Source organism: Bombus flavifrons, chromosome 5, assembly GCF_040668555.2.
Source record: "Bombus flavifrons isolate JBK064 chromosome 5, iyBomFlav1_principal, whole genome shotgun sequence".
Lineage (NCBI taxonomy): Eukaryota > Metazoa > Arthropoda > Insecta > Hymenoptera > Apidae > Bombus > Bombus flavifrons.
Window position 1 is genome coordinate 18,156,436 of NC_138446.1, and position 17,390 is coordinate 18,173,825.

Here is a 17,390-nt window from a genome sequence, read left to right on the forward strand (position 1 = left end):
AAATAATTTGTAGATGGTATGAACGCGGATCGAGAAGGTTTTACGTGTATGTGTTTACGTGTGTGCGTGTGAGTGTATCATACGTTACAGACAGACGTGCCAGACAGTCTCGATATACGGAACCGCGCATCCTAGCGACTTCCTTGTTCGGTGTATAAACCACCGCACTCAACTGGCATGCATGTGAATGACTCTCGATTATTATTTGAGGGGATGAGTAACGTCGTCTATTTTGTATGCAAAACGATGCTCCGCGCGTTAAACGCCAAGCGCCGTGTGTTGTCGCCGTTACCAAGAGATTCTCGGAAAAACGATGAATTTGTATTATGAAAATGAAAAATGAATACGAATTTACTTACGCAAGTGGTTCTAGAGGACGATTAACGAAACGCGTAATGAGCTGATACAATGAAGATTCGATCGAAGCAATTGCAAAATACGCTGTAACTGGTTCGTAGCTGCTCCTCCAAATGCCACTTCGTTGATGCAAATTAATCTCATAGTCGAAAAATATGAGCTCGACACCCTGCGTTAAGTTCAACGAAATATGTTACTTTAGTGCAATAAGTTTCGTAAAATAGGATATTCATCGAAGATATTTATCGAAGGTTCCCAATAAAATTTTTAAAAATAATCGGCCAACTATATTACGCTATTTAACTAGATAAATTATTAATCGAAGCTGTCGAAAAACCGACTAAGTTATTCGATAAATGTTCACTTTTCCTGCAAAACGTCGAATTAATATTCTATATTGTTCCACGTATATAGTCACAATGTTTGCCTGGAAATAAATAACGGATAAAAGTCCGTTAGAGTTTTCTTGGAGCATTCTTCTAATCTTTTGCTTTCCACGCTTGAAACACGTTACGATCGCAAATGGCATTATCCTATCGTTCCTCGAGGCACTTTAAATCGTATATTCACTCTTTGAATAGGAGGGAAGTCCTTCGAGTAATTTAAAAGAACGTAAATGCAATAGAATAAAAATAACTACTCCTCCGTCGTGTTAACCTTAACCGACATAAATAAACAGCTTCACGCGTCAAACGAAATAAAAACTACGTAAGCGTATAGCTACGTCTTTTTCAGAGATCCGTGTTAAGCTCCTAGAGAAGGAAATAGAAGCAATTGTTGGACTAAAATCATTTCTTAGGTATTTCGTAGTGGACAAAGAGCGGTTGAGAAACGTTGGAAAATCTCCACTGTGCTCGGTGCTGGGTTTCGAGAACGACTCGTTTCAAGGGAACTTTCTTTTTGTTTCTATAGCACCGTCTATGGCCCTCGACGTTATCTGTCTCCTGTTTTTCTTTCCACCTCCGCCTCTGCACTTTTCCGAGCTTTTGTTTCGAGGTGAAGCTGCCCGATAACGACCGTATCTGGTTAAGCCTGAGAAACGAGTCGAACCGACGACCGTCTCTCACTAAATAAAATTATACCACTTACCCGTGGCATTTTTAATACCGTCGTCATCCACAAACCTATTCGTCTTCGTCGATTTATTTCCTTCTGCCTCGCTCTGTTTAATAGCGCCACCAGTAGATGCAAGATCGATGCGTTGTTTCGCGAGAAAAGTCGTAAGTTACGGCAGTTCGTATTCAGCATCAAGTATTTAAAAATACACATCGATACAAAGCACTTTCCTCCGAACGCTGGAAAACACTTGCCTGACAAATATTTCTCTGGTGGTCTTTTCATATAAAATGTTCGTAATATTACGAAGGTGCTAACAAAATTCAGTGAATTAGAAAAGTGGCGTTTTACTTTCACATTGAAGTAACTCTCAAACAGCGATACGCATCTCTGTATGAAGGTAAAATACCAAACATATCCGTAGAACGTTGGGCTACGTACAGGGCTAGAAACGTTGTGACGCGCAAGCAATATCACGCGAGACAGCATAATTCTAAAACGTTGTGCAAGTTGTTCGCATCCACGCCTAGTTGGCGAAACGAAACGGTTTAATCGAACAGTCCAAAAGGATCGAGAGCGTTTGCCGCGAACGGAAGAAAGCGACCATGAAGCTTGCGCAAACGATAATCATGGCAAAAGTGATTCACCTTAAAACTCTAAGACGACTACAAGGTTACGTCGACGTTATCTTTCGCGGTGATCTTTTCCAAGTTCATTAACGCGTTCTACGTGGGTTAAAAACGAGTCAACCGAGTGTACGTAGGCAGTCAGACGAGTAGACGTCCAACGCTTACGCCAGAGCGTCTGGATGACCAAAACGGATCTCTAACATATCCGCAACGGATACGTTCGTATTTTCACGTTGCGCTATCATCATTTTTCATCGTATCGTGGTTTCCTGCGATCTAGTAGTGGTACGACGCGAGATTAAAGACGAATCTGTTGCGAAAAACAGCAACGCCTTCTTTATTTGTAAACGGAATTAATCGACGATGATATCGAGTATCGATGATCGACGGAGTAACATCTTTGTCTTCTATTCTTCGATCCTTTCTCACGAACTCTCGTTGTAATCATAAATCGTATATAGTAATATAGTATAGTAGTATAGTATACTCACGAAGTAATCGGAAAGCTCGGCGAGAATGACACTGCTACCAACTTGCTGGAAGCGAACAAAAATGTTGATTTAATAGTCGAAAAGTCAAAGCGATTAGCGTCTCCTCCGTGTAGCAACGAGCGGCTCAACGAGAGTTACCTTTATGCTCGGCTTTGAATAATTTATACAGGTGCCGGGATATTTTTGGCTGTCCCGTGAAATCAACAAAAAGGGAAAACGAACGATAGAATACGTATTAACGAATTAATCCAAAGAGAATTTAAAAGGTTCGCTGAAACGTATGTGTCGCAACCGGATCGAAAGGATTAAAAGGATAGAACAATTAGAACGAAACGCAACTATGAGATCAAATACATATTTGTCCCGTGTTTCCGTTTGCAAACTTTAAAACTATCAAGCTAATAATCGAATAAACCTCGCACGCCGTTCTGGATTTTACAAAATTTTCACTCATTTTCATCGTAACAACGTAAATAAAACGATAATTTAAAATTTCACAATGGAAAATGACTCGAATTCGTATTTGTCGCACCGTTGCAACGAAAATACTAAAAAAAACTTCCAATACCGTTGAATTAGAGGAAACGATACACGAAACCGAAATATATAGATCGACGTTTAATTTTATACGATCCATGAAGCTGGTCGAGCGCTTCGCATTTTCCGTCGTTAATATACCGCTTGCATCGCTTAATATACCGCGCCGAATTTTTGCACTTGGTGGAAAGAAGCAAGAAAGAAGAGGCAAAGGAGAAAGGGGAGGAAAAGGACACGAGGTTCGAAGCTATCGGAAAAAGAAGCTCGTTCGTTATTTCTTTCAACGATTTCCCTTTTTCTCTGTTTCAAGTATCCCGTGGGCAAACTGTCGATGCGAACGAATGGAAAGATCGTAATTATCGCAGCAAGTCCTGTCTTATCTGTTGTCCCGTGTTCTCCCCTCGGTTCTTCAGGAAACTCCGACGGCCATTATTCCAGCGGAATGCAAATCCGATACAAACTGCCGCACAATTTCCACCCTGGTATCCACCCCTTAATTCTAACCGAGGTGCTCCGTTCGAAGGCATGGGGTGGCTGCAGCGGAACGAGACTGCGTTTGCGGTGAGACAAGGAGTTGCTCGAATAAGTAGCTCGCTGTCAAGATCTTAGGAACGAAGATTAAGATCATCGCTCGAGGGCAAGAAACGAGAGATAAGGTCGGAGGAAGTCGCGAGCGAGCCCGGATTGGCCGTTCCCGGTGAATTTCGTGAATTCGTTTTATCGACCGAGATGTACGTTTCGAACGGATCGTGGGTCCGTTAGTCCGTGATTCCATCTCGGATAGTAGTGCGACGATTTAATAGATTTTTAAGCACATCACGGGACAAGCATATCTAAATCGTAAAATAATTAAGTAAACAACGAGGAAACGGTCAATACGGTGAAACAGGTTGAAACGATTTCCATTTAACGCGAACCGCAAAGTCTGAATTCGCAAACCGAGATTACAAACTCCCGCATGATCGATGGTTAATGGGAGATCATGCCAGGTGGTTTGGTTAATGGAAAGCGCTCTCGTTCTACGTTACCGTGCGATTACGGCTCAACATTCTCCAATAAATGAGACGAATATTTTAACCGCACCGTTGCAAACGGTGCAAACACTCCAGCCAAACTGTTTTTAACGGAAAGAGCTGTTAAGATTTACAATTGATATACCTACGAACGGAAGCAGTATCTTGTTTCAGAATCCTTTTTAACCGTGATATTAGCGCAAAGTGCAAATTAATACACGATAAATAGTAAAAAGTCAATGAGGTAAAAATGTCAAGCTACAACAGGTAAATACTCGGGACAATTCAAACGAAACGTTATATTTGTCATCGATCGTTGGAACGACTAAAATATTTTACAAAAAAAGATATAGCTGCGTATAAACGCGACTCGATCGTTATACGATTATTCCATTATCGTGTGATCGAATATGAAATAATCTTCAAAGAACAGTATCGAATGAAAATCCACTTAAAGTCGATATTTATACGCTAGATATTAGATCACTTGGATTAAAAAAAAAAAAAAAACAATAATTAAAAAACTCCGAGCGCTTGAAACGTATGTATATCGTATCGTTTCGTCGGCTGAATCCTTGCGTAGCCCGGAATCTATCCCTCGGTCGAGGCGGCCACTCGTCACGTCAACACAATTAGTTGGGTCGCAATAATCCTAAGGAACTGTCATAAAACGAGGCTTTATGATTTACCGTTAAGGCCGTTAAGTAGCATGAAACATCCTCGAGTTAGGAGGTACTTTATGGTTATTGCTCCAACAGGTAAAAATTAGGGAAACGAGGGTTTTCTCGGTTTCCCAGGATTCCACCAGCAAGCGACCAGTGACGGGACAATCTCCACCGAGCAAGAGTTTTCCTTTGCAACAGCATCGTCACCGGACTTCGCTAAATTTACGACTACGGATCTAATTCATATCTACACACCAGCGTAACTATCTTCTATATAATGTTGTTGGAAATATATAATATCTTTGAACTGTTACTCAAACACTGCTCGTTAAAACCACCTCTATCATCGTAATAGGGGATCGATCTGTTCGTGGCGTCGATTATCTATCTAATCGTAACGGGAATTTACGACTCCCGTCGACGCGCTTCCTCGCGATCGCGTCTCTTCGCGACTGGTCGAATAAACATTTATATTTAACGAAAAAGAATCCAAGATAACACTGCGTTTCCAATTTGTTTCGCAGTCTGCATCACGGAATTTAGTTATCGCAACGTCAAATACAGAATGTTAAACTCCAGTAGTATATCTTAAACAGAATTTCTATAATCAACGACGTAACGTATCGGACACGCACACGCGCGCGCGCACACCATTGATCACGTTACTTCCCGTTTATAAATCTCCGATCAATGGACATTCCGTAAACTCTCGATAGACAATGGCAATGGCACGTGCGCGTGCCAGAACGATCGATAAAATTCTATGAAGAGAAACTCCTTCATAGATCGAGGGCTCCCTCGTTTTTCCCTCAGAGGTTCGCTTTCTTCGTTGTTATACGCGGCGAAAGGCTTTCAGAAACCGATGGAAAATCCATTCGAGTAGTCAATGGCGAGCGGAAGACGAAGGGTGGGCATCGAGGGACACGACTCTGCCGTATTCCACGTAGATGCGCCCGATGCGATGGGTGCGAGTAATCGATACGAACCCTCTATGCTTCTGGACCGCTCCGAATCAATCCCCTTGAGAGTTACACCGCGTTCGTTTCGTTTCCAGCCCCTGTAACCCGGCTTTCTCCCTTCCAACTTGCACACGTACGCGCATAACGGGGATACGACTATTAACTACCGCTTTTTTCCATGCGTGAAAGGGTGGCCGCTGTCGTCCCATTGTTGCGACGCATTTTACACCGACCCCGTTGTAATGGCGTAACGATAATGCGATCGTGGCTGGAAAATTTGCCATATTACGTACGCGTCACGTGCTCTTAAGCGCTTTAATCGATTCCACCCACTGCTTTGAAAGTAATCCTCTCTCTTTTTGGCAAGTCTTCGATCGATTTCGTCACTGATACCGGTATATTCGAAAGAACATTCGAAAAAGAAAGGACGGACCGACCGTCGGAATTTGCCGGCTATGAAACACGTGGATTCGATTCAACGAAACAACTCGTCTTTTCTATCGCAAAACATACTTTTACGCCGCAGGTCGTATTATTTTTGTATTATAGAATAACATGGATAATGTAACATCAGGGCAAAAGTGAAAAGCTTGCTGAAGCGTCCCCTTTTTATTAATAGGAAAACACCCGGTTATTATTATCTCCTCGCAACTTTTAAAATTAACGCGTTATATGTTCCGTAACATAAATTCCAAGCTTTGGAGGTAAACGATGCAAATATTTTTTTAGAAAGCGCTTTCTGTCGCTAGTAGCAAAAAACTGTTAGGCGGCATCCTCTTTGCAACAACGGCGAGAGCAATGTTAGCGACAGAGGTCGTAACAAAGAAGGGTTTAATATTGCCGAGACGACAAATTGCAGCCTCGTTATTTGGGATGGCATCGCGCCACTCTTGGGTCTACGCTCGAACTTTGTCCGAGAATACGACAAAACCTTCTCTCAAACCTGCCTACGACCGTTGCTGTTCTACGTTAGCTTTATTAAGTAAGCACAAGTTTGTACGTTCTGCTTGTCTTCGCGTCAAGCGGATTATTCATTCGACCTGCCGACTTAAGATACCGTCTCGAACGGAGAAACGAACGCCAACTGTACTTCGTGACTTTCATTTTTACCCGTATCCGTGTTGGATTCTTCGTAATATCTATTTTACGAATAAATTTAAAACTATCTATAATCTTTCCTTTATGAAACAAAACCGTTGATTTCAAGATGTTTCGTTGGAAAACGTTGAAAAGCATACGATGAAGTTCGGTCGTATGAGAAAATCCTCGATGCGCAGAAGGCTACAAGTTGCTATAGATATACGTATTATAAACACTCCAATCGGCAATAAGATCGCATCATCGGCCATTCAGCTCGCAGCTATTTCACGTACACGAAAGACTCGGAGAGCTGGAACATGGTTCATCCATGAGTGAACGTCTTTTCATCCATCCTAGCTCATCGCGTCGTTTCGATGGAACGTACGCACAACGAATAGAGAGCATGAATCGGTATGACGCGGGTTACCGCGCAGACTGCGACGTACGTTGTCACAGAACGCGCGTGCAAGACTATCGATTCGCTGACAAAAGACAGATACGATCGTGGTAAGAGCAACGACTCAACGGTCGACACGAAAGAAAAGGTGGAAAAGGAAAAGGCGAAAGCACGAGAGAGAAGAAACGAAGATACTCGTGCATATATGTATGTACTTCGTGAGCGATTGTGAGCGCGTGCGCGCATACGAAAATGCGTGTACGTGTTCGAAACAATGTCACAGGTTGCATACAATGTGGGCAACGGTGAAGTCGCACGAGGGATTATTCGGCAACGCGCGGAGTGCATATGATCCCTGAAGGGAGCGCAGCCCGGATAATTAGGGCCAGAAGGGGGAGGGGAGGGATCAAGCGCTTCATACGCAGAGACACGCGTTTCCTAGCAAATTGTGTACGTTGACCTCGCGCACCGGCTGTCATCGTATTGCCAGAGACACATCGAGCTTAATTATAGCTCTGCGGCATTGCGTAATCTTCCTTCGCGATAGAGGCCAAACAAGAAAGTAAAAAACAAAAGACAAAAGGATTTGTTCGTCTCGCTCGCGATCAGACAGACCGGATAATGGATCATGCGCCTTATGCGCCCTTGGGCTTGGGCTAAGAACTAAGGTAGCAGCTTCAATTTCTTAACGTAATACTAGATGTTACTTGTGAAATTATTGCCGATACTTTTTCAAAGGGATTATTCATTTCTCAATAACGCGTTAGTTTTTCAGTAATTTATCGTTATTGTTAGTTGCATAAGACGTTCCTTTAAAGCTTCTTAATGAGATAATCGATTTAAGTCGACTTCTTTCACAAGCGCCGCTTATGATACTTATTATTTATTTATCCTTGTTCGATATCGTTCGATATCGTTTTGAGAAGTTCCATGATCGAAGCAATAAATATTAGCGAACCAAAACCATGGAAATAACAATTACCACCTATCACACATAAGCTGTACAATCCATATAATTAACGCTAACGCTACAGTCTGCTGGCAAGCATTTAGTTCATTGCAAACGAGCAGATTAGAAGCTTGTTACGTCCGAATCGAGGATCAAAACTGTCCAACTAAACAAACGGAATAATTAAGCGAAATGTATTTCAAGCGTGTAGTTATTTCAACTATTAAGCACAATGTACTACGTTCGTGCAATTCGTAATTGCTGCCGTTAGCGTCAGACCTTGATATAGTTTACCGTGTTCCGATGAATGTTTCAACGAAAATCAGAGTCAAAAGCACGAAAAAGGTCACAGTATAGAGAGCTCGTGGGAAGATACCTGGCCAGCCGTACAATTTTAATAAGCACCGCGTATAACGAACCTAATATAATTATGGAGCGTTCATTACGGCATAATGAAACCATTAGAGTTCGTTTATCAGGTTCGTCATCTTTGCAACTGGAGCTCCTACTTCTAAAGATTTCTCTCCAAGCGAAGACCCTACCCTCTTTTTTTGACCTCTACCTTTTCATTCTTGCCGTTTATAGTATTCAAATGAAAAATTTATAATATTTATAAAAAGAAAAAAAAAACATAAGCTTAAACAGGCATTTCGTCGATTGTGTGTTACTTAATTCGTTATATCGTTAATACTTTTGACAAATCATAAAAAATTTCCAATAACGTATTGTTTCGAAATGTTTTTGCCTATAAGTTAAGTCAATATAATCTTACGTGTTATTTCAACAGGATATTATCTCTCTGTCTAATAATCGCGCCTTTATGATTTAAATTTCCCGCGTTGTGAATTCTGGTACTACGTAGTATCCAATAGATGGCAAATGCCTTTTGTATTTCTCGCGAGTAAAAAGTGAACCGTGCAAGCTCAAGAGCCAGTGAGACGCATCGGTAAATCGTGCCTTAAACTAATGAGTAAGGAAAATATAGAGCTTTGGTAACGCTTAGCTATGCTAATTATTAAGCGACCGTATTTTTGAAGAGGCAAAGGTCGTCCCGTGGCAGTACGAACTACTTTTTCGTGCAGCCTGGTGAAGCGATCTACCTCGTGGATAAAGTTTAAGCATAAAAAAAACGTAAAAGGAATGAAAAACACAAAGGAGGATTCGATTCCACTCGCGCTGTTAGAGACCAGAGCAGATTTTTACTATCAATGCGTTTGAACACGTGTCTCGTAGAAACAAGATACGAGAAAATTCGTAACGAAACATCATTATCTTTCTAAATTTTACACGATCGCGTTACTCGCACATGCATTTTATAAAACAAAGGAAACCGCTCAACTCGGTCCTATCGATCGAATGAAATAAGCTTTTGAAATATGTGACTGAAACAAAATTTCAAATTATCGAGGTTCAAAAACATGAGAGATTGACATATTTGACGATCGACAATACTTATAGGACGTATAGAAGAGCAGCTCGAATTCTTATAGAACTTTTCCGTCGACTCTATCGAAATGTTAATTTCAAGTTATCGTTCTGCCTTCTTCCGAAAAAAAGCCCAGACAGCTGCCTGCGAAATTAAATACCGCTATCAGTGGTTTCACAAACCTACGATGCCAGAACGCAAATCCGTTGAAACGAGGTTACCGTAGAATAGCGAAAATGCAACTGCAGCACCCACCGGTGCAATCTATCTAGTCGTAATTTGCCACTCTGCCAGAATCTGCGTAGCCCCCATGTACAGACTTTTTCATATACATTATGCATGTATATTCATACGGGTGTTGACAGAGCGGGTGCAAAGAGCGAGCTTAGAAGGGTATTTCGGGATCACTGATTGGTCGGGATCGGACTCTTCTTGTTACATATGCGTGATAAAATGAAGAGATCTCGAGAACAGGAAGCTGACTGGACGTTTTACGAAAGCACGAGAAAACGAAGCTCTCTTTAAACCGAGTATGTACGAGTGACGACGGTGCGTAGCTGAGACAAATAATTTATCGGATAAAAATGGCACAGAATAGCGTTCTATAACTACAGACCAACTATCTACCTGCCATTAACGCGTCAAAGCTTGAAAGGTTTAGCATCGAATATACACGTGTACATATGTACATACGCGTGTGCATCCAGCAAAAAATGTGAAATAATTATTACAGGAATTTAGATTAGTACGCGTAGAAAAATTAGAGATATCTATTACGGTATGGTTCGCGCTATATCGATGCGAATATATTGACATATACAAAAAAGAATTATTATTAGTATTATATAATCGTAACTAAAAAGAGTATCATTGCGCTGTTTAACGCCGCGATGTTTGTACATCCTGTACGGATACACTGCTATGTATGTGTATGTACAAACGTGTACACATATTTCACACAAAGTTAATCCGGTGTACGTCGTCTCGTAATATCGATAATTCTAGATCGATGCATTTCTCATGATGTACAAAAAATAACGTATTATTATAAAATCAATCATACACACGCGTTCTGTTACACTCGCGCAAGCAGCAGAGTTAGGTTTTCAAGAAATTCTCAACAGAACGACAACGTCACTGAACGTCACGGAATCGAATGCGTTAAAACGTTATCGAATGCGCGAAAGGTACTCCCGTTAGCGAGACTGCTCGACTAAAATCTCTTAAGAGCCGAAGCGAACCGCGCGATTATCTTGTTTTCGCTGCGAAGACGTCCAAGACCTCGCTGGTAATCTTACGATTACTGGCCATCGGCAATCGCCCACGAAACGGAGCAATTAGGCTTGCAAATCCGGGGAGGAAGAAAGACCGTTCGTGCAGGCATGCGAACGAAAGAATCGTACACGCGTGCCCGCGACGATTGGATAAGTGCATTCCTGTACGGCGTACGGTGTGTCCCTGTGAATAACGACCGAGGCACTTTCACATTATCGTATGAACGGTGCGCGCCTCCGTGTCCTTTAGGCTTAGGCGCGCATTTACACAATTACAACAGAAAATTCCATTACTTCGAAACACCCAGCGCCAACTTTACCGCCAATGCTTTTTAAATGTCGCGCAAAACGATTCAATTTTGTAAGATAAGCTCTTTTTATCGCAGCACACACGTTGACGTTACTTTTGATTTTTTGCTTTAACTGTAACTATTTAGTATTAGACGGATACGTAATCGTTCAAACTCGTCGAATTATAAAATCGAAACTTACGTTCCACTTGTAACCGGAATTTTGACGCAGAATCGAATGCAACGAACGTATTAGGGTAAAATTTAGTCGGAAACAGCATGAAAAATCGAATCGTGTAGAATGGTACAGGAATACTCTCGTATATCGATGTTCCTATCGAGCTGCTAATTACAGTTGTTCTAATCGTACGAAGAAGCGGAGAGCGAACGACGATAGCGACGAAATGACAACTGGTATAGCGTCAACCGGTTAGCTTTTCATCCGTATCGGGACAGTGAAACAGGGACATGGTCCCCATGGTGCGCGACTGCCGCGTTCCGTGCCAGTCCCCATAGAGCTCCTGGCGTACACCGGAGTCTCGCACGTTTCTACGTGTCGAACGATAAACGAGTGGTTCTCGAAGCGTGGTTCAATTAGCTGCGTTACAAACAACTGCAGTTTGTGCGTGTTTTATCGGGCATACTCTTTGGACAGAGCCGCGACAATAACGACACCGATGAACGTTAAATGGTCTTGCAATGGTAGTTTTCACCGACCGGGCAACGCGTAGCTGACGCGACAGAATATTTTTCGCTCGTAAATTTCGAGACAGAATTTAGCGACTACGACAAATATCGTACCGTTACTAGTCATTTATAAATAGCATTTTTTCTTTCATCGAATTTCCATCGAATTCCCTTTAACCAAAAAGGAAAACGGGGGGGGGACGCAAAAAGCTGAAGCTACCAAGAGCCACGAGTCGAGCTGTATACTCCTTTGTGACGCAGAGTCCTGACACGCAAGACATCGCGATAAGTTTGGTGCTTGAACAACAGACCGTCGAAACTCCTCTCCTTTGTCATTGGAATTGTCAGCCGCGGAAACGTAACCGTGTTCCCTCGGCATTCACCTTCTCTTCTCTTAGATTATCAACATTTGCCGCTACGAAGAGACGGTGAAAGGCGCCGAAAGAATCGCCGACAAAACAGTCCGCTCGTGTAATTAAACGAGCTTGCGAACGATGGTTCGGGCAGAATCATTTTAGCACCTGCCGCATCGTGAATAGAAATCGATACCCGAGGTTCGGCGAATCGACCTTCTACATACGCTTCGAACGTTCAAATTGTTTCCGAACGAACGAAACTTCTGCGTAACAGTCGCGGCCACCCCGTCTATGGAAAATTAAATTCGTTCACACGGAAACTAAACGTTACGCGCTTTTATCTAAATAAATATTATATCGCGCGATGCACGAAATACTACTACGGATCTAAATCTGGAATGATATCGCGAAACGAGGAAGCAAACCACTCGAATTTAGTTTTTATCCAAGCGAAATCTATTTTCTTTACCGGACATGAATCGCTTTCTTTCGTCGACCGCCACGAGCAAAATTTATTTTTCTCCGAGGATACGTTTTATAAACTTTCTCCGTTATTTACCATTCGAGATGGCAGGCCTGCGTTTCACGACGTTCGATGACTGAAATCGAACGATTGCGTCAAATTCGAAGCGTTAGCCGTCTTAATCGGATACAAGCTTAAGCCGAACGACGGGACGGGTCAATAGATAGGTGCAACTGCGGACAGAAAGTGCCGGAAATACGCTCGCCATGCATGGCACGTATTACAGATAAGGGACATGCATCAACGACCGCGTTCATGCGTTACTTTACAAACCGTTAAAAGCGCCGTTCTACGATGTTCGTGTTTCTGGAAAAGAAAAAAGAAAGGGAGCAAACTCGCCGATTCCTTTTGCCGTGCACAAATCGTCCTATAGGTTTTTAACTAAATCGTAGGTTTCAAGTCAGTGTCTCGATAAAACGACGTAGCAGTTACGCTGTGTTCGAACGATGTACTTGGAAATTGATCGAAAAACTTGCGGTGTTTCGTAAAAAAAAAAAGGAAAGACCGAATGGCGGTAAACGACAGGTAAATGGTACAATGTTATTTCTCTTGCAATCTTTCGCTTTCACTCGGAATACCTGCGCATGCTTGAACCATCGTCGTCTCCCTAATCTCGTATTTACTTTTTCATAGATAGATTCGAGATAAGAGCGTCCGTCTCTTGCAGCTCGTTTATCGCTACAAAAAAGATCGTACAGGTACCTTATAGCGCTGCCCGGTCCCAGGCGAGACAGTTAGGCACATCGTTAGACAGCGTTAAACAGTGTCAGAGAAAATACATCGTGGGTGTACAATGGGAATTTTAGCCTTACCTTTATTGCACGAAAATTGGCTCGACGATAGAAAACTTCCGTACCGCTGATCCAAAAATTGAGGAAAACGAAGAAATCGAGAAGAATCAAAGGATATACGTATTTCGACAAAGATGGTCGCGTTCGTAGATTCGCGTACACCAACGTACAGAGAGGCACATGGACGCACGTCCATGGTATGCAACATTTTCCACGGCTGGATGGAAACAACGACGGTATCTCTTTGACGTATGCTCCCCTTCTTGCAAACTCGTCAAATGAAATTCCATTCTGGCGAGCATCATCCTGGCTAGAGACACATTCGCGAAAAGGACACGAGAGCCAAGTCTACGAGGTCATCGCAAAAGGTACACCTTTCCTCTCTCGTTTCGCGAGAAATTTGTTCGTCCGCTCCGCAAAGCAAGTTCTTACCTGAAAAGTTGCCAGACGTTGTTTACATCCTGTTATTGCCATCCTTTTCTCTTGTTTCCTTCGTCCGAGTCGTTTAGCCAAATTTCTTCGTGGAGCTTACGTCGAGGGCAAGCTTTTCTAGAATCGCTTTCTCGCTTTATTTTAATGGATACTCGTTTTAAAGGCTGCAGCATGGTGCGTATAGCTCCTTACGTTTGTTACAGCTCGATTACATTCGTCTGGTAGAGAGTAGCTGTTCGTGGCAGTACTTTGAATTTTCCAATTAAATCGCGCTAAGAAAGTAACCACGTTCTACGGTGGCTCGATGGTCGCAAGTTTTTCGGAGATTATCGAAATTATTTATAATTATCGATTATTTAAGATTCGATCTTCAGTTTCCTATTCGATTCGAATTTTCGATCAGTCATGAAATTGAACAATTATATCAATGCTACTAAACGATCCCATGCCTACGTAAAAATATCAAGTCATCCTACAAGTAGGTAATGTATTTTTCGTTGATGCGTATATCGAATAAAAATAACCGACTATACGTGCATGCGTTATTAACGATTGTTTGAAATTAACTGTTCGTCAGAAAACCTCCTTAACTATAAGATGACGTTTTTCAATAAAATTGAAATTCGTAGAAACGAAAAAAGAAATAAAAATGCGCAAAAGATAATATCGTTGCAACAATGGCACGATCAAACTAAGAATCGTCCGACTCGCGATCCCAAGCGAACCATTCAAATCGTCCGTTTCGTGTTATTTTCCTACTATCCTAGAATCCATCGGATCGATCGCTCGAGATTTCAAGTTGCTATTTAAATTCCGATAGACCAACGACGCAGTGAGATGCCGGCGAAAGTGGCTCTCCTCGAGCAAAGAGAGAAGAGAGAAGAGAGAGAGACCCGAGTGCTTCTCGCATCCGTTCGCAGAAGCATTTAATTGCGAATTGCGAATTGCGAATTGCCGTCTAGGCCCTTAATGGACCGTCCACACCGTGAACAATGGTTACAGAGGGAAAGAGAGAAAGGAACGTGGACAGGGACGCTCCTATTAACGGGAAAGAGAAGAAGACTTTGAACCGGTGTGTATTATAAGGACGAGGCGAAAGGGGATCGAGAGTGGCTTACGTCCTATCGTGAATCGACCAGTTACCCGCACCGAGTAAGAAACAATTGAACGCGAGTGCGACGCGACGAGTAACGAGCGAGAAATTGGACGGTACAATACGCCTCATTAATTGTCGTCAAGTTTCAATCCAGACTCGACTCGGATTATTTTGCACGAAAAACGCGATACAATCCCGAGCGAGATGTTCCCACGGAGAAATTTCATTTCGTGCCAGGGGAAACTATTTCCAATATCGTTCGACGATATCGAAGCAAAGTTAAGCAATTTTGCGTTCATCGTTCCACAGGATACACCCTTACAAATTATTCTACTCCGCTATATCCTATATCATTCTTTACGATTCTCCCTATTTTCTAGATTAATCGAAATAATGCTATATCGTACAGGATATTAAAAGTCCAAAACTTGAAAGGGTCGTATAACTCGCGGAGAAGAATAGAATATGCTTGATTTGATTACCGCGCATTACCGTGCATTACCATCCCCTATGCCCGTCAACGCGTTCCAAAAGTACATATTTTTTTACATACATATTACATAAACGTATATCGGCGTAAAAGCGGCAGCTAAAAACAAAAAAGCCACTTGTAATAATACGACCCTTTTCATTCGATTTGATTTTCGTTCGTCACGATCCAAAATAATCCAGACACTAAATCAAAAGGATAGTTTTGCTGACGTTCGAAACTGAAAACGGTTTGGTATACAGATTTCTCCTATTCGAAGCTCTCTGAAAGCATTTAGGAATCGCGAGCGAACCCTGCGTTAACACGCATTGACAGCAAAATGTAATATCGACAACCAAACTATATGACCAGTCGAATAGAACATTCGGCTCCAAATTTATTTGCATCCAATGCTTGCCGATTTGACGATCGATTAAATGCCATCGAGAGCGCCAGCGATACGTACCCAATCAACCAACGACAATTCGATTAAAGTTTAACGCTGTCGCGAATCATCTGTTACATACCGCAATTATCGCATAAATTTACAAATACCTTTTCCCATTCATCCGCGCAAGAGGATTTGCAACGCGGTACCTAAAATTTCACACTTCCTGCCAATTATGGCATGGCAGATATGAGATTCACTCGTATGTAAACAGCAAGAAGGAGCTTCGACTTTCTCGATTTCGTACGTTCGATTATTTTTGTCAACCAAAACGAATAGCATAAGAATATTCCAATCTACATTAACGATGTAAGCTTCCTAATCGTAATTATTTTTCGCGCGTAAAAACTGTACAGACGATTACTAGTAGAACAAAGACGAAATAACGACGACACGTTTATTTTCTAGCGATGTTTCATTGTGTGATTCACACAAACGCGTTAAAAATACCCTTTCTTTAATTTAATTTTCTTTCTTTAATTTTCTGTCCTAATTTCAATAAAAATAACTTTCCTTCGTCAAAATAATTATTTTACTTTGAAAAAACAGTATATAAATGCATCGTAAGGTTAAACGCGGGATTGTCAGGTCATTAAGAAGAAACATGAAATATGTATGAGAAAACTTTCGAGATCGGTTACTTCGTTCCTTATTTAAATTATAAACCTTACAGCGTGTAATCTCAATCTGAATATTTATCGTTAAAGTCGAATTCTAATTGCGATCTCCGCTGCTTTAATTACGAATACCGAATTCTTTCAGGCTTCGGCTAAAATCTCGTTATTTATTGCAAAAATACACCTGTGTATGTAAATATAGCCAAATTACGAGTAAAATGTCGAACGCAGTTTCGGTACAGAGTACAGAGGCCGAAATATTATATTACCCAAATACTACTATTATACGACGATAGCGGGAAAGAAAATATCTGAGCTTCGAACGGATTTCACCTTAATTAGGATTTCGTAACCAAGACGATTTATTACCCCGAATGGAACTTTTAAAACGCGTTTCACATATAGAAGGCATCGTAAGCGCGCGTATATTCATCTTGTCTCATCATCGCCGTAAAGTGTAAAATGAAGCGACGACGGTGCGTAATCGAGGAACGAAGCTTAATAAACGCTAACATGGACTGCGACGACGCGACGCGACGCGACGGCATAATTATGCTGTAACTCGCAGTGACGAGGGAGTCCCCGGATTGGATAGACTTGCCAAGATATTCCAAGTTTCATTAGCCCCTAATCAAGCTTTCTCCCGCCATACTGCTTATACTTCTCCGCGCAACCCAATAACTTTGAATTGGAATCATGAATTTTACATTTTTGCGATACCTAACGAAGATAACGATTCCTGTCCCTTCTATTCTCTCACATTCGTTCGTTTATCGATGAATTTATCAATCAAGTTACAAGTATCCCTTGACAAGTATCTCTTTAAATTTCGCCGTGAACTTGACAAC

General features: G+C 41.8%; 1 protein-coding gene and 1 non-coding gene across 3 annotated transcripts in view; one reads left to right on the forward strand and one right to left on the reverse strand.

The window, feature by feature from the left end:
• raskol (Ras GTPase-activating protein raskol) overlaps positions 1–17,390 on the reverse strand; it is a 257,001-nt gene that overhangs the window by 219,404 nt on the left and 20,207 nt on the right. The gene's annotated exons all lie outside the window — the stretch shown is intronic.
• Positions 9,087–9,236, forward strand: LOC138180474 (U12 minor spliceosomal RNA). The gene has a single exon (XR_011173319.1). It is a non-coding gene; the product is annotated as a U12 minor spliceosomal RNA (small nuclear RNA).